This window comes from Chrysemys picta, chromosome 9 (assembly GCF_011386835.1).
Source record: "Chrysemys picta bellii isolate R12L10 chromosome 9, ASM1138683v2, whole genome shotgun sequence".
In the NCBI taxonomy this organism is placed as follows: Eukaryota; Metazoa; Chordata; order Testudines; family Emydidae; genus Chrysemys; species Chrysemys picta.
Window position 1 is genome coordinate 98,904,788 of NC_088799.1, and position 25,360 is coordinate 98,930,147.

Consider the following 25,360-nt stretch of genomic DNA (forward strand, 5'->3'; position numbering starts at 1 on the left):
CCATATCAAACACTTACTTCCATTAAAATAGTGAGATCAGTAAGTACCCTGATGAACACTGTTAATTTCAGTCACGCAGTATAATTCATTTAAAGAATTACATTAAAATAAAAGGAACACTCAGATTTGGTTGGCTGCTATCCATTGGGGAGCTCTGGCAAAATTCATTGACACTCAATCACCTGTCATTAACCATCTCAATTAGCTGATTTGTGAGAACAATTACAGTGTGACTACTAAAATCAATTACTACATTTCTGAGCAGACAGACAGACTGTATTGTCTTGTCTAGTTTTTTGTGCATTTATAAACCAGTTTAGGTTAGTGTTGGAAAATCACACAAGTTAGAAGCTGTAAGTAAGAACCTAGTTAGAATTTAAAAGTCGAATACATCAGCTAGCCCGTCTCCCTGCCACTGCAAGACCAATCCTTACAATATGTTTTCAAGCATTTTGTAAATCACAATAAAATTAAGTTAATTCAGACTAAAGTCATTTATCTCATATCAGATGGAACAGGATCACAATAAAGATCCTGAAAACAATATGAGTGAAACAGATTCTACTTAGACAAAACTCAGCAAGAAAGAGGGTTGAGCTTTGGCAGTGGACAAAGTATAAGAAGGGCCCTACCAAATTCACAGCCATGAAAAATGTGTCACAAACTATGAAATCAGACCTTCCCCTGTGAAATCTAGCTATTGGGAGGGAGGGGCAGGGCTGGGGGTGCCCCACCCAGGGACTCCAACCGTGCCCCAGGCTCCAGCTGCTAGTCCTGGCCGGTCTTGGGAGGGATGGGACGACTTCTTCCCCTACATGGCCGCTCTCGGGCAGATCAGACCCACCTCCAGGTACCTCCACTGGCTGCAAGAAGATCCGGGGCTGCTGTCTTCAGAGCCCAGCTCTGAAGGCAGCACAGAAGTGAGGGTGGCAATCCTGCCACCTCCCTACAGCAGCTTGGCGACCCCCCCATATACCCATTTTGGATCAGGACCTCAAAGGAAACCACAGGGTGAAATTTCCGATGTAAACATCTGAAAACATGAAATTGACTCATTTTCAAATCCTACGGCTGTGAAATTGATGAAAATGGACCGTGAATTGGTAGGATCTAAGTATAAGCAACTACATTGGCACCCTATAGCTATTCACATTCTGTAAGAGAGAACAGTGGTTCCAAAAAGTTCAATAAATTACAGCTTGGGTGAAAAAATAATGAACTGTTTCCTTCACAGGGATATCAAGTAAGGAGTACAACCCTGAGTACTCACTAATGTAGGCAGAATTTCTATGCCAATTTAAACACTTCACTATAAATTAAATCTTTAGACATTTTCCCCCAAAGGAAGAACACCTCTTATAGTCGTGGCTAGAATACATTCAGAATCATCATCATAGGAATAAATCTGCTCAGGGTGGATTCACGGATTTATGTTCCATACTCCAATGCCCTGGAAATGGCGTTTTTGCTTTTGCAATGCAGCAACTTCAGGACACATTGCATTACAATGTTGTATCCTGATGGTGTGCTACACTCAAACCATCCCTGCCACCAACATTCCCAGAGAACAAGAAATCTGTTTAGAACCAAAGTAGACACCAGACAGATCAATAATTCAACCACATGCGTAGTTTTCCAACGTACATCTATTATAGATGTTCAAAAGCCTACCTGTAGTAGGTAGTGTTTTCTTCTCTCTTAGGGCTGGTCCCCACTTAGTCCGGACTTCGGACTAAGGTACGCAAATTCAGCTACGTTAATAACGTAGCTGAATTCGAAGTACCTTAGTCCGGACTTACCGCGGTCCAGACGCAGCCGGAAGTCTCCCCCCGTCGATGCCGCGTACTCCTCTCGGCGAGCTGGAGTACCGGCGCCGACTGTGAGCACTTCCGGGATCGATCCGGGATCGATTTATCGCGTCTTAACCAGACGCGATAAACCGATCCCAGAACATCGATGGCGTGCCGCCGGACCAGCCGGTAAGTGAAGACTAGGCCTTAGGCCCGAAGTGAATTGTAATAACAACTGCATGGGATATCAATACCTTAATTTCTTTTTAGCTATTCGTTACATAGGAAGTAATGTTTCTTTGAAACTCCAATTCGCTACATTAAAACCTATTATAATAATAATGCCAGCCAGACAGCTGGAGTGTGAGGCTCACAGCTGGCAACTGGGGAGTTGTCGCAGCTTTGCTTAAAGCTAAGCATTTTGCAAATACAAATGAAGTCCAAATATATAATCACAAATGGAATGCTTCCTGGACAAGGTGTCCTAATTTCTAGGTTGTTGAAAGCTGTGGTATGTGGGGAAAGCATAAAGATAACTCCAGACACAAACATGCATCAACAACCAAATAAATTCATGAATCAAGTGTAATTTTGTATCTGGGGCTGTATCATGCACTTACAACTTCCAGGAAATTACAGTTGACAGTGGAGTCTATTTCAAGAGGGATTACCAAGTTTTCAGGCTACATTTGACCTTAGTTTTTCAAATATTTACTTGCTAACTCATGGGGGGATAGCTCAGTGGTTTGAGCATTGGCCTGCTAAACCCAGGGTTGTGAGTTCAATCTTTGAGGGGGCCACTTAGGGATCTGGGGCAAAATCAGTACTTGGTCCTGCTAGTGAAGGCAAAGGGCTGGACTCAATGACCTTTCAGGGTCCCTTCCAGCTCTATGAGATAGGCCCCAACTCAGAAAAGCACTTAAGCATATTCTGAGCTATAACTATGTGCTTCAAAGGGACTTAAGCACATGCTTAATGTCAAACAAATGCTTAAGTGCTTTCCTGAATCAGGACCTGATTAGGCCATCTTCTCCTAAACCAATAGTTTCAAAACTATTTTTTCAATGCCAACAGGCTAGTCCTAATAAGAAATCAAGAGAAAATAAGGTAATGAGATTATACCATACAGTGGTGTGGAGCAAAGGATGCCTTCATCTATGGTACTGTGTCCAAATCTGCCCTATCCTCACTAAGAAACAGCCTGGATCAAAAACAATGACAAGATATTGCCAACTGGGCTAATCAGAGCTACACAGGCCACAGCCAAAACTAGTCTCTCTCACCTTTTCCAGATGCCCTAACATAAGAATAAGGAGGAACTTGATCCAACAAAAGGGCATCCATACCAAAACTTCCACGGTCCACATCTCTTAGAATCTACTAGACCCTAAACGCTCCCTTTTTGATTCTGTCTGGATTCACGCCCATTAGTCACTACAAAGACTCTGGTAGCTTTATCTTGTTATATTTGAATCAGGTGTTGATCAGGGCCCTCTGTGTCCTTGCTAAACTCTCATTTGATCAACCACATTCAAAGACAGGAGGGGTCATAGTTTATCTGCATCTTTTTACAAGCTGACAGCTTCTTACTTGCTTCATCTGAATCATAAAATGGCTTTGTTACAATTGCTACAATCTGCCCCTCTATTTCCGGGATGGTGAATGTGACTACATCCTCATAACCCAGCTTTTGGCCTGCTTTGTTGATTACTGGTCCTGTTACTTTGGTTTTATTAAACAATTTTTTCTAAGAGCGGCTGTTTTATGATGGTTTTTCCATTGCTATCCTTTTTAAATAATTGTTTTATTTTCATTGTTCTTTCTAATGACATCCATACCAACTACTTCATTCTTTTCTTTCCTGCTTTATCAGGATTTTTATTTATGATGTAGCAACTTCTGCAGCTCTGCAGATATCCATCGCTTTAGCTAATGTTAAGTCGGGATGTCTTAGTGATTGTTCCTTCAAACTGAGGTAACTAATGCCAGAAACAATCTTATCTTTTAACCATGGGTTGCTGAAAGCTGTCATCCCTATTAGCCTGTTGTACAACTTTCAGCTGGTTACTGATGTCTTTCATATGTTCCATTCCGTCCAGGGATATGTTATTCATCAAATTCTCTAACGCCACATCCAGATTGTTTCATTCAATTTCACACTCAAAAGTGAACGTGCTTTAATCTTCCAGTACTGTTTTTCCCCACCTCACACCAGAAGAAGAAAGTCACACTACTGTGGGTTTTCCATCTGGCGCCATAGCCATTAGATCATTGTTTGGACTGCCTCCACCATTAAACAACATTTCCTGTAATCTCTGAAAGGGAATTCAATAGGAGTCTGGGTCACACTTCATATTTATAAAGGGATAGTAGTTAATAGATGTTAAAAGCATGTTACAGTCATGAGTAGTATGGGTTCCAGGTAGTTATCAGAACATCCGTTAAAGGTGTTACCGAGGATTTAAGCGACCTACAGATCTACTGGACCCCATAACAATCTATAAAAATCAGTTCACTATTCTACCTTTATAAACTATTTAGAAATGAATACTTAATATAAAGTGTGACCAGAGTTTTAGTTCCAGTGTGTGACTATGTGTTATATTCTGGAACTCAGACCATGTTGGATCACTTCTTTATTATGCAGTATTCACATTACACAACCAGTAAAACAGCTGCACTGGGGTAAATCAAGGATGATAGTGGGTTTACATAAGAACATAAGAACGGCCATACTGGGTCAGACCAAAGGTCCATCAAGCCCAGTATCCTGTCCTCTGACAGTGCCCCAAAGGGAATGAACAGGCAGGTTATCATCAAGTGATCCATGCCCTGTCACCCAATCCCAGCTTCTGGCAAACAGAGGCTAGGGACACCATTCCTGCCCATCCTGGCTAATAGCCATTGATGGACCTAACCTCCATTAATTTATCTAGCTCCCTTTTGAACCCCATTATAGTATTGGCCTTCGCAACACCCTCTGGCAAGGAGTTCCAGAAGTTGACAGTGCGTTGCGTGAAAAAAAACTTTCTTGTGTTTGTTTTAAACCTGCTACCTATTAATTTCATTTGGTGGCTCCTTGTTCTTGTATTATGACAAAGGTTCCCAAACTTGGTTCGCGGCTTGTTCAGGGTAAGTCCCAGGCGGGCCGCGAGACGCTTTGTTTACCTCAGCGTCCCCAGGTATGGCCGCTCGCAGCTCCCAGTGGCCGCGGTTCACAGTTCCCAGCCAATGGGAGCTGTGGGAAGCAGTGGCCCGGCTCGCACCACTTCCCGCAGCTCCCATTGGCCGTCAACAGCAAACCGCGGCCACTGGGAGCTGCAAGCGGCCATACCAGCGGACGCTAAGGTAAACAAAGCGTCTCGCAGCCCGCCAAAGGCTTACCCTGAACAAGCCACGAACCAAGTGTGGGAACCCCTGTATTATAAGAAGGAGTAAATAACACTTCCTTATTTACTTGCTCTATATCAATCATGATTTTATAGACCTCTATCATATCCCCCCTCAGTCGCCTCTTTTCCAAGCTGAAAAGTCCCAGTCTCCTCATACGGAAGCCGTTCTATACCCCTAATCATTTTTGTTGCCCTTTTCTGAACCTTTTCCAAAGCCAATATATCTTTTTTGAGATGGGGTGACCACATCTGCACGCAGTATTCAAGATGTGGGCGTACCGTGGATTTATATAGAGGCAATATGATATTTTCTGTCTTATTATCTATCCCTTTCTTGATGATTCCCAACATCCTGTTCGCTTTTTTGACTGCCGCTGCACACTGAGAGGAGGATTTCAGAGAACTATCCACAATGACTCCAAGATCTCTTTCTTGAGTGGTAATTTAGCTAATTTAGACCCCATCATTGTATATGTATAGTTAGGATTACGTTTTCCAATGTGCATTACTTTGCATTTATCAACATTAAATTTCATCTGCCATTTTGTTGCCCAGTCACCCAGTTTTGTGAGATCCTTTTGTAGCTCTTCGCAGTTTGCCTGGGACTCAACTATCTTGAGTAGTTTTGTATCATCTTCAAATTTTGCCACCTCACTGTTTACCCCTTTTTCCAGATCGTTTATGAATATGTTAAATAGGACTGGGCCCAGAACAGTCCCCGGGGGACACCACTATTTACCTCTCTCCATTCTGAAAACTGAGCATTTATTCCAACCCTTTGTTTCCTATCTTTTAAACAGTTACCACTCCGTGAGAGAACCTTCCCTCTTATCCCATGACTGCTTATTTTGCTTAAGAGCCTTTGGTGAGGGACCTTGTCAAAGGCTTTCTGAAAATCTAAATACACTATATCCACTGGATCTCCTTTGTCCGCATGCTTGTTGACCCCCTCAAATCAATCTAGTAGATGGGTGAGGCATGATTTCCCTTTACAAAAACCATGTTGACTATTTCCCAACAAATTACGTTCATCTATATGGTATCATGTGCCAGCAATGCCCCTCTGCCATGTACATTGGCCAAACCGGGCAGTCTCTATGCAAAAGAATAAATGGACACAAATCTGACATCAGGAATCATAACATTCAAAAACCAGTCGGAGAACACTTCAATCTCTCTGGTCACTCAATAACAGACCTAAAAGTGGCAATTCTTCAACAACAAAAACTTCAAAAACAGACTCCAACGTGAAACTGCAGAACTGGAATTAATTTGCAAACTAGATACCATCAGATTAAGCCTGAATAAAGACTGGGAGTGGTTGGGTCATTACAAAATCTAAACTTAATTTCCCCAATACTAATTTCTCACTGTTACTCACACCTTCTTGTCAACTGTCTGTAATAGGACTCTCTCTTACTACTTCAAAAGTTATTTTTCCTTCCTTGGTATCCTGCTGTTAATTGATTTATCTCATTAGACTGACCTAACACTTGGTAAAGCACCCCCATCCTTTCATGTATTTATACCTGCTCCTGTATTTTTTACACATCTGATGAAGTGGGTTTTAGCCCACAAAAGCTTATGCCCAAATAAATTTGTTAGTCTCTAAGGTGCCACAAAAACTCCTCATTTTTTTTGCTGATACAGGCTAACACGGCTACCACTGAAATTTATGTTCATCTATGTGTCTGACAATTTTGTTCTTTACGATTTGCCCATCAGCACTAGGCATTTGCACTGGTATAGCTACACCAATGGCTGTAATTGCTGGAAATCCCCACTGTAGAGATTTCCATCACTTTAAGCTACTTATCATTACATCCTGGATATTAATTAGGGTGGAGGTGAACTTGGTTTATTAGTGCTGCTGTCTTTCTGGCAGGGCGGATGAAATGACCCAGTAGAGTAGGTTTTGCCTCTTCCATCTCCCACTTTACAACAGGGGGTCATGGATTGCCCCATTTAATGTGGATTAGGACTGGGCCAGTCCATCTTATGTTTCCTTCTCTGAGTTGATCGTTACTTCTGGATACAAATAGGTGAGTGGTTAATGAAGTGCTCAATCATATCTCAGGAGACAGGGCTACAAACAAGGAGGATTACTTGTATCTGGTCCTCTTTCTCATTAATACAAAATTGTCATATAAATGGAGGTGTCTAACCATCTCCTGGCATACAGAGGAGAACCCATAAATGAATCTTGGGCAAACTTTTCTCAAGATTCTCAAAGGGAACAGAACAGCCCCTATCGAAAATATATTACAGCCATTCAATCCTGTACCTTTTTGCTGTTGACATTATTCTAACAGAGGGCTGGGGTAGACAAATGCTAATCCACTATAAGACTTAATGCTCTTTTGGGGCCTGATCCAACGCTGAGTGAGGTCAATGGAAACATTTCCATTGATTTCAATGGGCTTTTTGGATTAAGTCTCTAGTGCATCAAGAATGAATATAAATTGTATACAGGTCAGCCCTGATCAATCTGAATCTATTTAAAACCATATTCACTGATATTAATAAACTGCAGATTAATACACACACATGGTTCATACAAGGGTGATATCCACTTACATCTTCTGGCTACTCCAACATGCAGCGAAACCAAGCATGCATTAAACGGAGTCTGTTAAAGAGAGGCAAATCATTTGCAGACTTGATTCTGCCCATCCAAGCAAACCAAAATCCTGTATTTATGCAAGAAAACCCTCAGGGTTTGAAGGTCTATTTTTGTTAGAAATGCCTTAAGTAATTAAAGTTTACCTTAACTTTGTCACACAAAAAATACAGTGTGCTTTCTTTTTATACTACTGAGGAATTTGAAAGACGACATCGCTTCTCAATTAAACAAAAAATTGTAATCTAGAAAGTTTATGAGCCTCTGGATAGATCCTTAACCAAGTAAATTCACAGAACACCTGAACACAGTATTTCTTTTGTTGATAAGATTTTCACAAGCTTTAATAAAGCAATCGGATCTTTGCTCCACTAAGGATCTCTGAAATCACCTGCAACACTTCTGAACTGCGTTTGGACTTTACCAGCTTAAGGTTCACATTGAGAGTGGAAATTCTGACAAAAATCCTGTAAGTTCTTCTCCAGCCGGCTTTCCTTCCTGCTCACCTCATTTACTCACATCTTTTATTAGAAAAAGCACAATAGCGAAGTACAGCAAGAGATGGGAATAATCTTCTAGTGTCAGCTGAACCAACTCCTACAGATATCAGTTTTCAACAAGAAAAGCACAAGGGAAACTAGAACAGGCACTAAATAACAGATTCACTTTGCTGGCACCATTTTAACAGAGAGATACACCCTTAAGACAGAAAGCACTGTCCTATTTACTGAACATCATTAGCTGAAAGGTGTTTGCAAAAACAACGAGGAGTCCTTGTGGCACCTTAGAGACTAACTAATTTATTTGGGCATAAGGTGTTTATTTTCCTTTGTTCCGTTCCTCCTCTACCTGCGCTGAATCAAATTCAGCTATAATCATGGAGACTGCACAGATGTAATATAGGGCAGAATTTGGCCTGTGGTTTTCTTTTTTTCCCCCCAAAGGCCCTCCCTGCCTAGCAGGACTGATGTGTTAAGTGGATTTCAAATACAGCACCAGGATTTTCCCTCACCCACTCATTTTACTATGAGAAAGTAGCACAAAATGTAACCACAGAGAAAGCTCCACTCAGTGCATAGGGTTCAAACTCAGATTGATTTTATAGTTTAACCTAGTAAAATGACTGTACCTCAAGCCGTTCTCCTTACACTGAATCTCTCACCATTGCTGTCACTGTCTCAGTTGCAGTAAGTGGTGCAGGAGGCAGAGTTGTAGGAAAGAGATCTTCATTGAACATGCTAAGATGCCAGTTACATTGTGTTGCGCCTTCCTTTGAGCAGCAGCTGCCTGGCCCCTGGTGCCACGCCAAGGTCAGTCCCTCTTGAAACTGACCCTCTTTCTTCAGTTCCACCCACCATGCCACAGTCATATCCCATCCAGATGTTGGTACTTCTGCAGTTCCTCAAGTGAGGAATCAAGGGGTTTACTCTGGACCTTCAGGATGCCAAAAAGGGAGGAAAAGGAATCCCAGTCTGAAAATATTTCCAAATTCTTATGCATGAGGATGCAATTCCTCTGTGGTACTGAAGCCTGGAGGGAAAATCCAAATGTTGACATGGCAAGAGAGAGAGCTACTTTGGGGACAGAGTTAGAGAGGCCCTTGGAGAACACAGACGTCAGTGGGGAGGAGACATACATTGCGTTTACTGTGATAGGTTTCGTCTCACTTCTGCTTAATTCAATGGGAGATTTGCTATTAGAATCTATGGGCGCAGAAGCAGGCTCAATAAGGTAGTTAAGAAAAAAAATATTTGGAATACAAGTGTATACTTGATGTTGAATTCACATCTGTTTAGTCTCAACTGTGAGAAACAATATTCAAGCACAGTCTGGTATTTAAGCACATGCCTAATTTTAAGCATGTCAGTAATCTCATTGCCTTAACAGGATTACTCCTGGGCTTAACTACCTTGCTAAATTTGGACCATCATCCAGTTTTAAAGATTTCCTTCTAGTGGTTTGACTTGCATAGTAAAGGAGTGGTTTTTCAGAAGTGCGGCGCGCTCACCTTAAATCAATGGGAGCTCTCATTCCTCAGCCCTTCAGAAAACCAGGCCCAGGCTTTAGTTCCATCAGACCATTCTGGCATTGTTGGGAAAACATTCACGATGCAAAATGCTAACAGGTTACTCAAAGTCCATTCCCGCAGGGAACTGCAAAGGCTACACATAGTGTGCATTGCTAACATTCTGACTAGAGCCTTGTTAAAGTACAGTTTTAGGTAGCAATGCGTGATCTTTCTTTAATCTGTAAATTGAAGCACTCGGCTATTAGGGAGTCTTTGAGCTAGGCAGAATAACGTAATCCTAAATGGGAGTTCAAAAAGAAATGCTAGGTTCCTAATAAATTCTGGGAGATCGGTGAAATGAGAAGCCATTTCCCTTCCTACACAGATACATCTATCTCTTTATACGCAGACAGAAATTCTCTAGCTTTGTACTAGACCTAATTAGGTTTTAAATGAGATTCCAGCACCCATAATAGCTTATTCTGATTGTTCTTTTTATATCATGCAGGCACTGAATATTCATGGTGTTCATATGATTAAGTACCAAATCAATAGAAACGGCTAGTGGACTTGTTTAAATTAATACTTTTGCTGTATAAATTTGAACCATGAAAGTTATATCTGATGTACAGTTGAGCTTTCCTCTTTTAAGAATCAGTGGCTAGTATTGGTGAGGGCTGGGGGTGGAGGTGAGGATGTGAGAGAACTGATAACAAAATATAAACAGGTTCTGCATCTGGGATCAGTCATTCAAAAAGGGAATGTTACAACATTTTCTAGGTTCTCTCATGGGTGAAGGTTAAGAAATAAAATAAGAATAGCAGACATTAAACAATAGAGGATCACAGTAACTAGAGGCTAAAAAAGAAAACTCAGACCCCTGAATCTCCCACTCAGCTGGGGCATGCTGGAGTGCCCCAGATATAGAAAACACAGGTATGAAACTGACACCTATTGACATTAGCAATGAAGGTGATAGAGAAAAGAGACACTCCAACAATGCGAGTTTTCCAAGTGTGAACCCTGAAATACAAGTGAAAGAGAAATCCCCAGAGATATAAGCTTTCCTAAAGAGAACATAATAGTGGTATGAACCCTTCCCTTCGGCAGATACCTGTGAGAAAAGGGAATTCATCTGGTAACATTTCTATTATGGTTCACCATGTTAATGAGCCCTTTACTTCCATCCGTTTTGTGTATTTGATCTCTCCTGGCTTTTTATATCTTTGTGCAGAGTGTTTATTAGAATCACAGCAGTTCTGAGGCAAGTCAAAGCTGGTGCATATTTAGGTCTTTGATTGGCATGCAGCTATCCTCCCTACTAACATTATCTTAGCAATTCTCCTTTTCCCTCCATAAGAGAAATCAGACTGTTAAAAGGCAGAACACACTGGTTGCCAGCACATTTCTAATCTTACACAAGATAAGGTGCAGCTCCCCGACCCATGTGACACACTGTTGGCAACTTAATTCACTTTGCTTCAGTGTGTTACTGTCATTTAACTATTTTAGCCATTGATTTTATAGTCACTGAGTTTACTTCTAATTTAAATGGGAAACACCATAAAGTTCAACCATTTCAAGTGTGCCTAAATGACTTGGGAACCTAAGTCAATGGGACTTTGACGGTCTGGGCCTAAATGACTTAGGAACCAAAGGTATTTAGGCACCTAATTCACATGATATCAGTGCAAATACTTCATACAACATGCACTCAGCCTGTGGAACTCATTGGCACAAGATATCATGGAGGACCAGAGCTTGGTAAGATTCAGAAAAGGATTGGGCATTAAGATGATAACAAAATCAAACAGTTATACTGATAAGGATTAATAAATAAAACCCAGGAGTTCTGGAAGGGAAAGAAACCTAATGCCTCAGGGCATAAGCCTCTTAGGCCATGTCTACACTAGAGAGCTTACAGCAGCTCTATGCCGACAGAAGAGCTCTCTCCCGTCAACATAATTAATCCACCCCCAATAGTAGCTATGTTGGCGGGAGAAGCTCTCTTGCCAACAAACCACTGTGCACACTAGTGCTTATTGCTGGCGTAACTTATGTTGCTCAGGGAGGGTGGAATATTCGCCCACCTGAGCGACGTAAATTTTGCCGACATCAAGGGTAGTGCAGACATAGCGTGACTAATGGGAATCAGGAAGAAACTTTCTATGTGGCAGGTTATTCTGTAATTGTCTACTCTGGGGTTTCTCTTCCTCTGAAGCAGCTGATCCTGGGCACTGATTGGGACAGATTTCTGGACCAGAAGGACCATGGGTCTGATCCAGTCTGGCAGTTCCTATGTTCCTAAGTATCAAATAGGTGATCAAATGTGATTGTATTTATAAGCCAGTAAATACCTTTGGAATCTACTAATTGAAAGTGCACCAAAGAAACAACATGATTCAAATGATAAACACAACAACAAACATTGTTTACTCACTCCAGTGACAGCGAGAGAAATGAAATGCAGCTATTATCTCCATGGTAATCTAGGCAGGTTTGGAGCTGTCCTGCACATCTGATTTTTACCACTGAGCTTACTCCCCCACACACCATGCCTAAAATAGAATAATGTTATCTCCAATCTTGGCTCCACCAGTACAAGGCCTTTGCGTATTACATGCAATCATGATTTATCTTTTAGATTTTTTTCTTACTCTTTTTTTCATGATGATGCTCCTTTAACTAATACATTATGAATTTAGCATTTGAACACCTCCACTTTGGCTTCCATTTGGAATCATCAAGAGTGCAATATTTCCTTTTGTTATCGAGTAACAGAGACACGGTGTGATCCAGCGGAGAAGGCACAGGATCGGGACACTTGGGCTCTGGGCCTGGCGTGGGCATGTCATGTCATGTCTCTATGTGTCAGTTTCCCATTGCAGCCTTTGTGTATTTAGACTGTATGCTCTTTGGGAACAGGACTGCGTTCGGGAAAGGAACTTGTGCTTGTACAAAGTCTAGCACAACGAGGCCGGGGTCTCGGTAGTAATGATCTAAAGATTAAAAGTGATAATTTACCATAAAATACTATACATAAATACATGTATTTTCAGTGGCTTCATTAGGACAGCTGGATTAGTTCTGATTTCACAGTTCTGATAGGAGTTTGGACAAATCACAAAAGGCAGGAGTAGTGGGGCAGGTGGCCCACTCCAGCAGGGGGTGGGGCAGAAGCAGCCAGGGAGGCTGTGGAAACCTGCAGCTAATTAGGTGAGGCTTGTTAGGAGCCAGACTGGAGGCAGCTACTGTGGAAGCCCAGATATAACGGGTTGCCCAGCAGAGCAGGGGGGGAGTCTCTCCCTGATGAGCAAGGGAGGAGGACTGGCTCCTGAGGTAAGGAGGTAACACCTTGGACAGAGAAGTGTTGGGAAGGCTCAGGGAGGGCTCCCGCCTGTGACCTGCCAGGCTGCGGCCCCTGACTAGAAGGACTGAGAAGGTGAAAGGGGCCAAAGGGGAAGTGGCCCAGGGAAGATAGTCGGACAAGGGGGAGAGAAGGACGGCAGAGAGGCTGCCGCTAGAGGGTCCCTGGGTTGGGACCCAGAGTAGCCAGTGGGCCTGCACTTGGTGTGGAGGAGTGTGGCCGATACAGACTGCAACTTGCCCTGAGGTGAGGGGCTAGACTTTGGGTTGTGGTTGGCCCCTGCAAGCCAAAGGACTGCCGTGACCCCCGGCACGGGGGGGGAGAAAGAAGTAGTGGGCACTGCCAGAGGGCAGTGTCCTGAAGAGGACACCACCGAGTGGGGGAGCAACCTGGGTCCGAAACAGCGGAGTAGAGCAGACAACGGGCAAGACATCACCTGCAGAGGGCGCTCCGGAGCGGGACTGAGCTAATTCCCGGACTGACCAGCAGGAGGCGCTACGGCGGTGAGTGCTTGACCGGATACAGCAGGAAAAGCCAAACATTTAAGGAAATGTCTCATTGAGAATCAATAGCCATTAAGTCCTACTGAATGCACAGCATGATCTCCCAGGAGAGAGCAAGCCAACAGAACTGTTGCAAACTTATGGAGATGTGTTTATTTAGAACCAAATGAAACAGGTATAAAGAAAATGGAATCAGGGGTATTTTTCATTACTACATGGCCATTTCACTAAACCATTTCCTCCATTTTCCACTCACCCTTGCCCCGCCCCATCAATTAGAAAGTGCCTCTAAATAATGCTAGCAGCAGTGTCTTTCACATCACTTTATGCCAGATGCAGTGTTCATTGATATCAAGGGGAGTTTTTTAATTGACTTCCGTGGGTTTTGGATCAGGCTGCAATGTGTTGAGGCAGACAATTTCCTTAGCTTTAATAAGAGAGGATGGCATAGTGAGATAATGGTAAGAAGTGTGACTACATCAATCCCATTCCCAGACTATCCCCACTACCTGTCCAGTCATTTCAGGATCCAGTTCAGAATTGTCCCTAGTGAAACTGGGATAAAGTATCTGTGTTGGGGGAATTCCCCCAGAGCCTGTTCTTGCAAAAATATGGAGTGGGGACAATAGAGGGGCTTAGGCAGGCCCGAAGCTGTGTACTTGTTTCTCTCCTCTTTTGGAGGCTTTATAGTGGAGGCAGGGGGAAATTTCTCTCTCTTTCTCTAGCAGAATGCTGTACTGATGCTGTGATGGAGAAAGCCTGGCTAGAAAACCACCAAGCCACTGGAACTGCTGGAGACCAGGAGATAGAAGGAGAGTGAGATAAACTTTGGAGACCTTTTAAAGGGTTGAATCTGGGACAGTGGAAAAGGTAACATTGTTTCCTGCACAGTTCGATAAACAAAATTGTGAGGGATCTAACTCTGGTTTTGCCCCACCTTTCGTTCCAGGGATCGGCGGGCACAAACTTTGTCCTTCTTTTTTCTAAATCTCAGAAACTAACGTGGTACTGGGATTTACCCTAGTGTTTCTTCCACCAGAGAACAAGTACTCAATAGAAACAAGTATGCATACATTTATGAGCACTGCAGGTATTGGCATCTTTTGCCATAGAAGTGGGACGATCTACCATGATCGAAGAAAAACAGCAATTCATTACAATCGTGCTAATATGATACGTAGCGTTTTTAAATTTGATTTGAAAGTTTGGTAGCAGCAGAGTTTATTAAAAAGCTACAAAAATGAATCTTGCACGCCTACAACAGAGTTTATTAATTTAAGCCAATGATGGTGACTGTGTTACTTAAAATCATCAAGACAGCTATTTGCACTATAAAATCTTCTTTAATTAGCTCTGGTTGACTTTTTTGGATAATAATTTTCTTATATCTAAGGAGAGAGGTATATTATGTCTTTCATCTTGAGTCAATGAGCAGTGAAACTCCCATGGAGCTCGCTTGCTCACAGATACATTATTATCAATTTTAGACATACAAAATCTTGCCTCTACATTGGCAGGTTCCCACGGCCTCCACAAAACATTAAATCAGCACCACACTGTTTTTGAAATACAAAGAATGAAGCTTTGGTGATGTAACAATATTCCTACATGAGCCAAGAACGTTACAGAAAGTAGTCACCATATAATTCTGTTGCATTTATCAAAGGAGAGATTTCTCCACCAAATGACAAAATCTAGCTTATTCTAGGGCAGGGTAACATCCCATGCAATAGAATGGAGCTGAGGAAGCCCAAACAGAAGGCTTGATGCTGCAAGGTTCTGAACACTCTGGGCCTGATCCAGTAATGTACGTAAGCACAGGATTAATTTTAAGCATGTGAGTAATCCCACTGAACTGAGTGGGATATCTTGCATGCATAAAATTAAGCACATGCTTAAGTACTCTGCTGACTTGGTGCCAGAGTACTCAGGACCTGGCAGGATTAGACCCAGATAAGTAATTTGATTAGGAGGTCTAGGTACATGGCTGACCCTGAAAGGTATCTTGAGTAGTGCTGGTTGGGGAAAAACAGGGAAAACATTATGATTTCCTCCCCCCCCCCAACATGTTTTTGAATTTGAAAATTGTTGACCAGCTCTATAACTGGAAGAAAAATTGAGAAATGTAACTGAAAATTTTCCAGATTTTTTTTACATTCCAAATTTTGAAATTTCATTCAAATTTCAAAATTCATAAAATGTCAACCAGCTCTAATTAATGTTGAGATATAAACACTTTAGAGGGTCTGCCTAGCTGGTAGTGAATCTTTGATTGTTTTATTTACTGAACAAAACCCCGGTTATCTAACTAAAACAAATCACTTCTTGGCTACCTAAATAATTAAAATCATAACAGGAAACCATATTTTAATGAAAAGTTTCAGAGTAGCAGCCGTGTTAGTCTGTATCCGCAAAAAGAAGAACAGGAGGACTTGTGGCACCTTAGAGACTAACAAATTTATTAGAGCATAAGCTTTCGTGGACTACAGCCCACTTCAGCTATATGCATCCGAAGAAGTGGGCTGTAGTCCACGAAAGCTTATGCTCTAATAAATTTGTTAGTCTCTAAGGTGCCACAAGTCCTCCTGTTCTTCTTTTTGCATATTTTAATGCTCTCCCTGATCAAGTATGTCACGCAATCAGCAACTTCAAATCCTTCCTTAAAGCACTCTACTTTCCCCGGGTGTCAGGGCTTGATCCTGCAAGGTCCTGAACTCTCTGGCTTTATCCAGCAAAACAGTTAAGCAAATAGCTAATTTTGGTACCTAAACTGCGCTCAGATGAGCATGTAGCCCATAGTACCTGGCGCTGCTGCAGAGTTCTATGCAAAGGCCTGTGGAAATTGTGTTATACCGGAAAGAGTCCATGGAAACCTTGCTGGCTGCTATCCAAAATCCTTGCTGTCCTCATGGTCTTCTATCTTGTGAGAGTCTAGGAGCTGTTTTCCTTATAACGTTACAGATCTTTATTGCTATAATTTTGATTTGCAGTGAGTCACGTACTCCTGCAACACCTCCACTTCAGCTTTCTCCTTGGTAGTTCTAATCTCTTCTTTGGGCTGTTGTTGAGATTCATAGGTCCTCCCAAAAGGAGTTTTATAAATCTGGAATCTAGCAACCCCTGGCCATCTGCTAAAATCAGAAGAGGAACAAGGCACTGCATTGTAAAAGTTCTTTTCTCTGAAGGCCTTTAGAGAAAGATTTTGGGCCCAGTTTGCAGTCCTTACTCACTGTTAGCCTACAGAGTTCAATCTTCCATCCGAATATTTTCAGTTTTAGCAAAATGTCGAGTTCAAACAATTAGCTCAGAATGTAGGCTATGTTCTATTTTATTCAAATACTATAGACTTGCTTTGTTTTTATTGATAAATCTGACACTCCAGACAGGATAGTAATTATGTTCAAAGTCTTGTTCCAACTCCCACTGCTGCATCTATTTCTGAAAGATGCTGTGTCTGGTTGTTTAATTCCATGTCTTCATATAAGTTACAGTGTGAAAATTTAACCACACAAGCTTCTTTTACCTCGAAATCTGTATTGCATATAGTGGGCCAGATCTTCAGATGGCATAAAATGGCATAGCTCCATTTTGTCTTTAATGGATATAAACTGGCCATCAACATGTTTAGGCTTGAAATTAGATGAAGATTTCTAACCATCAGTGGAGTGAAGTGTTTCAGCAGCCTTCCAACTGGTTTCAAGACTGAGCTTGATAAGTTTATGGAGGGGATGGTATGATGAGACTGCCTACAATGGCATGTAGCTGACCTGCAACTGCTAGCAGCAAAGATCTCTAACAGCTGAAAATGGGACATTAGATGGGGAGGACTCCGAGATACTACAGAGAATTCATTCCCAAGTGTCTGGCTGGTTGGTCTTGCCCACATGCTCAGGGTCTAACTGATTACCATATTAGGGTGGGAAGGAATTTCCCCCCAGGTCAAATTGGCAGAGAACCTCTCTCCTTCCTCTGCAGCACGGGGCATTGCTCACTCTCTGGTTTAAACTAGAGTAAATGGTGGATTCTCTGTAACTTGAAGGTTTTAAATCAAGAGTTTAAGACCTCAGTAACTCAGCCAGAGGTTCGGGGTCTATTACAGGAGTGGGCGAGTGAGGTTCTTTGGCCTGCGATGTGCAGGAGGTCAGACTAGGTCACAATGGTCCCTTCTGGCCTTAAAGTTTAGGAGTCTATGAGCTATGCCAGTTTACAGCAAACAAGGATCTGGCCCATCAATACATATAGCAGAGGTTGCAGTTAAAACCTTTGCAGTTTCACAGCTTATTAATCTCAGTGCAGTATTTGTGCTATTTGCTCTATTAAATATTTATTGCTGGGTGCTTATGGGAGCATCTTGGGATTGCAAGAGTCAATCTGCTCTGCTGAGGTCTGGCTACTTCTAGGAAAAAGGCCAAGGGCCCAGCCTTCACTTCAGCACAAGGTACACAAAGACAGGAGGATGGTTGATAGATGACCAAGAACAGCCGTATTAGACAAGATGATTGAGGTGAGATTATATATTGCTATTTTCTTGTCTGAACTTGTATGTTCAGATGTTAAATTCCATGTGGTATGGTGAGCACTTTGGCAACAAGGCTGGTAAGTGCCTCACGCTGTGGGGTAGCATAGGAGCATGGGCTTTGATTACCAGTTAACATTTTTTAGGGGTCCGCAAATGAAAAAAAGGTTGATAACCACTGTTCTACAACCTATGCTGAAAGATGATCCCTCACTCTCACAGATCTTGGGAGAAAGACGTGTCCTCGCTTACAGACAACCCCCCAACCTGAAGCAAATACTCACCAGCAACCACACATCACTGAACAAAAACACTGACCCAGGAACCTATCCTTGCAACAAAGCCCGATGCCAACTCTGTCCACATATCTATTCAAGTGACCTAATCACATCAGCCATACCATCAGGGGCTCGTTCACCTGCACATCTACCAATGTGATATATGCCATCATGTGCCAGCAATGCCCCTCTGCCATGTACATTGGCCAAACCAGACAGTCTCTATGCAAAAGAATTAATAGACACAAATCTGATATCAGGAATCATAATACTCCAAAACCAGTGGGAGAACACTTTAACCTGTCTGGTCATTCAATGACAGACCTGCGAGTGGCTATCTTACAACAGAAAAACTTCAAAAACAGACTCCAACGAGAGACTGCTGAGCTGGAATTGATATGCAAACTAGATACAATCAACTTAGACTTGAATAAGGACTGGGAATGGCTGAGCCATTACAAACATTGAATCTATCTCCCCTTGTAAGTATTCTCACACTTCTTATCAACCTGTCTGTACTGGGCTAGCTTGATTATCACTTCAAAAGTTTTTTACTCTTACTTAATTGGCCTCTCAGAGTTGGTAAGACAACTCCCACCTTTTCACACTCTCTGTATGTGTATATATATATATCTCCTCAATATATGTTCCATTCTATGCATCCGAAGAAGTGGGCTGTAGCCCACGAAAGCTTATGCTCTAATACATTTGTTAGTCTCTAAGGTGCCACAAGGACTCCTGTTCTTTTTGCGGATACAGACTAACACGGCTGCGACTCTGAAAACTGTTCTAAAAGACTCTACAGGAGCTTCAAATAGCTAAGGGAAAATGTACTCAGTGTTGGTACAGTCTATGGCTGCTATAAGGGTCCCTATGTTGTTCTTGAAAAGGGAGCAGCCATTGGTGGGCCTGACGGGGGGGTGGACAAGTAATGAATGGGGCTATGGGATTTTGGGCTACTCTACAGCCGATATAGTCAACTAGGAACAGGTTAGTACACCAGCCCACAGAACAACCCAGACTCTGGAAAGTACAGAGGTGATACACAGCTTCCATCACTCACCTGATAACTTTTCAAACAAGTACCTTTGTGCTTTCTCCCATGCTACTGTCACAGTTGGAAGGTTGCAGAGGGGTAGCCGTGTTAGTCTGTATCAGCAAAAACAACGAGGAGTCCTTGTGGCACTTTAGAGTCTAACACATTTATTTGGGCATAAGCTTTTGTGGGCTAAAAGTTGGAAGGCATGCCTCAGAAATATCCGCAAGGCTAACCCAGGATAGCATTAAAAGTCAAAATGATCTGGACAAACTGAAGAAATGGTCTGAAGTAATAGGATGAAATTCAATCAGGACAAATGCAAAGTTCTCCATTTAGGAAGGAACAATCAGTTGCACACATACAAAATGGGAAATGACTGCCGAGGAAGGAGTACTGCAGAAAGGGATCTGGGGGTCATAGTGGACCACAAGCTAAATATGAGTAAACAGTGTAATGCTGTTGCCAAAAAAGTGAACATCCTTCTGGGATGTATTAGCAGGAGTGTTGTAAGCAAGACATGAGAAGTAATTCTTCCACTATACTCCGCGCTGATTAGGCCTCAACTGGAGTATTGTATCCAGTTCTGGGTGCCACATTTCAGGAAGAATGTGGACTAATTGGAGAAAGTCCAGAGAAGAGCAACAAAAATGATTAAAGGCCTAGAAAACATGGCCTCTGAGGGAATATTCAAAAAATTGGGTTTGTTTAGTCGGGAAAAGAGAAGACAGAGAGGACATGATAACCGTATGTAAAAGGTTGTTACAAGGAGGAGGAAGAAAAATTGTTTTTCTTAACCTCTGAGGATAGGACAAGAAGCAATGGGCTTAAATTGCAGCAAGGGTGGTTTAGGTTGGACATTAGGAAAAACTTCCAAACTGTGAGGGTGGTTAAGCACTGGAATAAATTGCCTAGGGAGGTTGTGAAATCTCTGTCATTGGAGATTTTTAAGAGCAGGTTAGACAAACACGTATCAGGAATGGTCTAGATCAGTGGTCTCCAAACTGTTTTGATCGCGCACCCCTATCAGTAAAAAATTTTTGAGCATGCACCCCCAATATATGTATATTTATTTATGTATAAATATATAAACTATATATATAGAATACTTTTATACTAACATATTATGTACATTATAAAACATACAAAAAATAGAAATTAAAAGAGGATGAGAAAGATGAAATAAACAATATTTTAAAAATATTTTTAATTGTATTTTATTTATTAACGATACAAAAAACCTTTTTGCTCTCACAAAAAAAATTATTAATAATAATATTTTTAGTGAGAGCAATGTGATTGAATTTGCGTCATTATTTCTGAAAATCTTGATTTAATACTTTGATACAGTGATTCAAAGATCTGGATTAGGGTTAGAGTGCGGGAGGGGGCTCAGGGTGGGGTGCGGGGTCTGGGAGGGAGTTAGGGTGTGGGAGGGGGCTCAGGCTGGGGTGCGGGGTCTGGGAGGGAGTTATGGTGCGGTAGGGGGCTCAGGGTGGGGTGCGGGGTCTGGGAGGGAGTTAGGGTGCGGGAGGGGGCTCAGGGTGGGGTGCAGGGTTTGGGAGGGAGTTAGGGTGCAGGAGGGCGCTCAGGGTGGGGTGCGGGGTCTGGGAGGGAGTTAGGGTGTGGGAGGGGGCTCAGGCTGGGGTGCGGGGTCTGGGAGGGAGTTAGGGTGCGGGAGGGCGCTCAGAGTGGGGGTGGGTGTCTGGGAGGGAGTTAGGGTGCAGGAGGGCACTCAGGGTGGGGGTGTGGGAGGAGGCTCCGGGCTGGGGCAGGCAGGAGGTGCAGAGTACTTACCCAGGGCAGCTCCTGTTTGGTGCAGGGGGTGTGCAGGCGGCTCTGCGCAGCGCGGCACCGCCCCCATGGCCACGATTCTGGGAGCCACCCGGAACGCAGGGGCTTTAGGGGCTGCAGGGCCCTGGGCTAAGGGGGCCCCGGGGCCCTGGCCTGCAGCTCTAAAGCCCCTTTCGGAATGCGGCCCTGCGAGCATGGGCCGGAGGAGCAGGGGCAGCAGCGCAGCCAGAGAGAAGCGGCGCTTTCCCCTTCAAAGCGCCGCTTCTTTCCCGCCGCTGGCTGTGCAGCTGCCCCTGCTCCTCCACGGGCCGGAGGACTCAGGGCTGCATTCTGAAAGGCTTTAGAGCTGCAAGCCAGGGCCCCGGGGCCCCCTTAGCCCAGGGCCCTGCAGCCCCTAAAGCCCCTGCATTTCGGGTGGCCCTGCCGTGGGGGGCGGGCAGCTTCCCCGCTCGCTCATTCCTTCCCTCCTCCGGCCACCCTTTTTTTTTTCTCCCTCCGGCGGCGCTCCTCCTGCCGCGCCCCCCAATGGATCATCTTGCGCACCCCACTTTGGAGACCACTGGTCTAGATAATACTTAGTCCTGCCATGAGTGCAGGGACTGAACTAGATGACCTCTCAAGGTCCCTTCCAGTTCTGATTATTCTTCTTCAAATCCCCCCTTAAAAACTCTTCTTTGCTGGAATGCCTACAAAACACTTAACAGAGCAGCCGTGACTTCCGCACGCTGGCAGCCTAACGCGCTGATCAATATTGCCTGTGTTTCCTTGTGCTCCTCCATCTTTTTGTCTGCATCTATCTGTTGTGTCTTGTCTTATACTTAGCTTGCAAGGGCTGTAGGGCAAGGACCATCTTTTTGATCTGTTTGTACAGCACCTAGCACAATGAGATCCTAGTGCATAACTAGGACTCCTTGGCACTGTGGACACACACAATAATAAAGCCATCTCTTGTCTCTGTTTGCCATGCCTCCAGGACCCTATGGGCCTGCTGCATCTTGGCAAGGAGTGACTGGGATGAGGCAAAAGATGATTCTTTGAACTAATGTTTGCGTTTGCACCTGAATTTAAGCAAGAGGGGAGAGCTGTGCTGAGAAGCAGCGTGACAGCTACTAAAATGATTAAAATGTCTGCTTTGTCCTCAGTCTCCTTGGAATCTTCTTTCTTGGCTAGGTTCTACCACACTTACAATGCCGAGTAATACTGTACTACAGAAGCATTGCCACTGATTTCAGTGACACTACTCATGAAGTAAAGTGCTTCTCAAAGAGAGTAAAGTCAGCAGAATCTGCCCGTCTTTTTCATGTTCTGTTTGTTCTCTAATCAAACAAATGTTTTGCCTCAAAATATAATAAATTCCATTTCAATCTCATTTAGAGAGGGATTTTCTTTTTCTTTTTTCTTTGAAAAATGTTATCGTGTTTCACACTGCTGCCCATTCAGATGAAGGCAAAAATAAATCCCTTTTAAGGAAACATACTACAATACCCTTTCTTCCCTGTACTAGTTTGTAAAATGAAAGCAATCTGGTCAGTGTTAAGAGTAAATAAAAATAGAGTGATCTTAGGGTCAAATCAAAGCTGGTAATGAAATGAAATCCTTTACTGATTTTTGTTTACAAGTTTGCAGCTCTGCTCTTGGGTTAAAATATTACATTTCCTTTCCTGGGCAAGTGGAGATAAGAGTATTGCTTCGTTCATTTCCTTTGTTATCATATGAGAATGATCTTTGCGTTTGCTGAATGATTTTTAAATTGGCTTTGGTACAGCGGGGTGGGAGGAAGGAAGGTTTGTGCTGTTAAGCAGTCACAGAAAGCAAGATACGAACATTTGCTGCATTTCTAATGAATCATTGGGAAAAATATTTTTGGATAACAGTGTGATAATACCAGAAAAATAGGATTATTTCAAAGCTTCAGCGGAATACAATAAATCGCTTTACGTATTGACAGCCATACTCTCACATGGGCATCAAAATCAGTACTTACATGCCAAAGAAGGATACAATTTTAGATTTACTGCACAGCAGGCAGAATTCCATATGCTTTGTGCTGTACATTTAACTACAGAAATAGCAATATACTAAACTACACATTGAAAACTTTCTCAAACAAAATCACTCTTGTGCATGAAATGGATTTATTTATTGGTAGAAATCAAAGCAAATCCCTTTTGAAATATTATTGTGCCCTTTTTTTAAATAGAAACTTACATGACCATCCATTAAGCCTTAGTTAAACGGTATTTCCATATTAAAAATAAAAAAAAGATTACATTATCCTGTGTCTAATGAAGTTCGATCATTTGTCCAAGTCAGAAAAAATTAAGTTTTACTGATTTTTATTTCCCTCTGTTTATCTAGCGGATTTGTTCATAAGTTGTACATTATTTCTAGATTTACATAAATCCCAGTAAGGCAATAGAAGCTGTGATGATGATTGCTCATGCACTTGTTGTACACATTCTCCATGCTACAAAGAGAAATGCAAATATGAATTGTTCCATCTTTGATGAGCTCATTATTTCAAAATTTGACTTTGATTTTTTTTTAATTTCTCAGATGTAGAAATGATTCTTATTGATCAAACTTGTTCTTTTATCTTTTCTTGAATGCTCATAATATTAACCCCATAGCTTCCGTACATGTTCATGTACAGTGCCAGCTACAAGAGAATATGATATTGGTATTAATCAACCTGTCTTCCATTTTGCTTTTAACTTAACCTCCTTGTGATTTGTTCTTATGTAACTTAGCACCCCTGGGGGAAGAGGGCATTGATGCCAGAAGGGATCAAACCTAGGACCTCTGGATCTAAAATATGCACATTTCTACTACCTGGGCTAAAAGAGTGGGTGGGGTCTGTTGTTATCTCAAATGCTGCAGCTAACACAAACCGGATCCAGCTACTAGAGGGGTCAGGAAGCCACCCAGGGTAAGCATCAGTTACACTTGCTTTGAAGCTTGTTACTTGCCAGTACTGTTTACTTAGTTAGGACCAGACTGTGATACCTTTCCTCATGCTAAATAGTAGAAAAGTGCTATCCATCCTGAGGAAGGATATGAGAAGTCATCCCAGAGGGTACAGACACATGACTCTGCAACCCTGGAGGAAGACAGATACACTGTCCCAACTCCAACTGACATCAGTGGGTATTTTGCCTATGTAGGCAAGGTCAGAGTTGGTCCCTTTTTCTCTAAAAAGCGGCACGTTCAGCAGTATCATTGCCACCTCCTCCAGCCATGGGTGTAGTTTGGGGGGGGGGGACAAAGAGGCATTGACCCCCCAAACTGCAAGCCTCAGGCAGGCACGGAATTTGCCCCCCACACACACACACGGCCCCATTGGCCCCCCAAATATAGAAGTCAAATATAGAAGTCAAACTACACCGGTCAAACTACACCGGTGTCTCCAATGCAGGATATTCCCACTTTAGAAGTGACATTTTCTAAAAAGTCCTGCACGGTACCAATTACTTAGGGTGGACTGAGTATTTTTACATTCATATATTGATAATTGCAGCTCTTGCTCCCCCTGACCCAGCCAATGTCTATTTTAAAGCTAGTTCTCTTAGTGTATGTGCTTGAATTGTTCCTTTCCCCCCAAGGAATTAGAAACTTAGTAGCCTGTCTGGGTCTGGCAGATGTGCAGATTCAAATTGTCTGCTAAAGTAATTCCATAGATTTCAGATGGAGTTACAAGAGCAAAGAATGAGTCATAGTCTCCAACCTTTTCCTGAAAAACAAAACAAAAAAGGAAAATTGGGATGGAGGGAGGGGTAAGCCTGGTTATCCCGGGGGGTATTAATTTAAGCTTTTTTGATCTGTGACAAAGTTTGTATCAGGTTTTTCTACTTGCACCTCAAACAAAATGGTCATCTATTTATTCCACAATATCAGAAGCCACATAATGTTACCTTACCTTGGTTTCTTGTTTCTTCCCAAAACATGTCTGATCCCAGTGTCATCTCTGATTATCCTTTGGCCATGTCTCGGAAGAAATTGAACATAACGATATAGTTTTGGATGTACCTACTGCAAGATCAGGCTCAACTTTGGTCA

At 42.6% G+C, this 25,360-nt stretch overlaps 1 long non-coding RNA gene across 1 annotated transcript in view; it reads right to left on the minus strand.

Annotated features, from left to right (window-relative positions):
• Positions 1-9,473, minus strand: part of LOC135973471 (uncharacterized) — a 71,449-nt gene extending 61,976 nt beyond the window's left edge. Inside the window, exon 1 of the long non-coding RNA XR_010590304.1 lies at positions 8,932-9,473. This is a non-coding gene — a long non-coding RNA (uncharacterized LOC135973471). The remainder of the gene's footprint in view (positions 1-8,931) is intronic.
• Between the last annotated feature and the right edge of the window lie 15,887 nt (positions 9,474-25,360).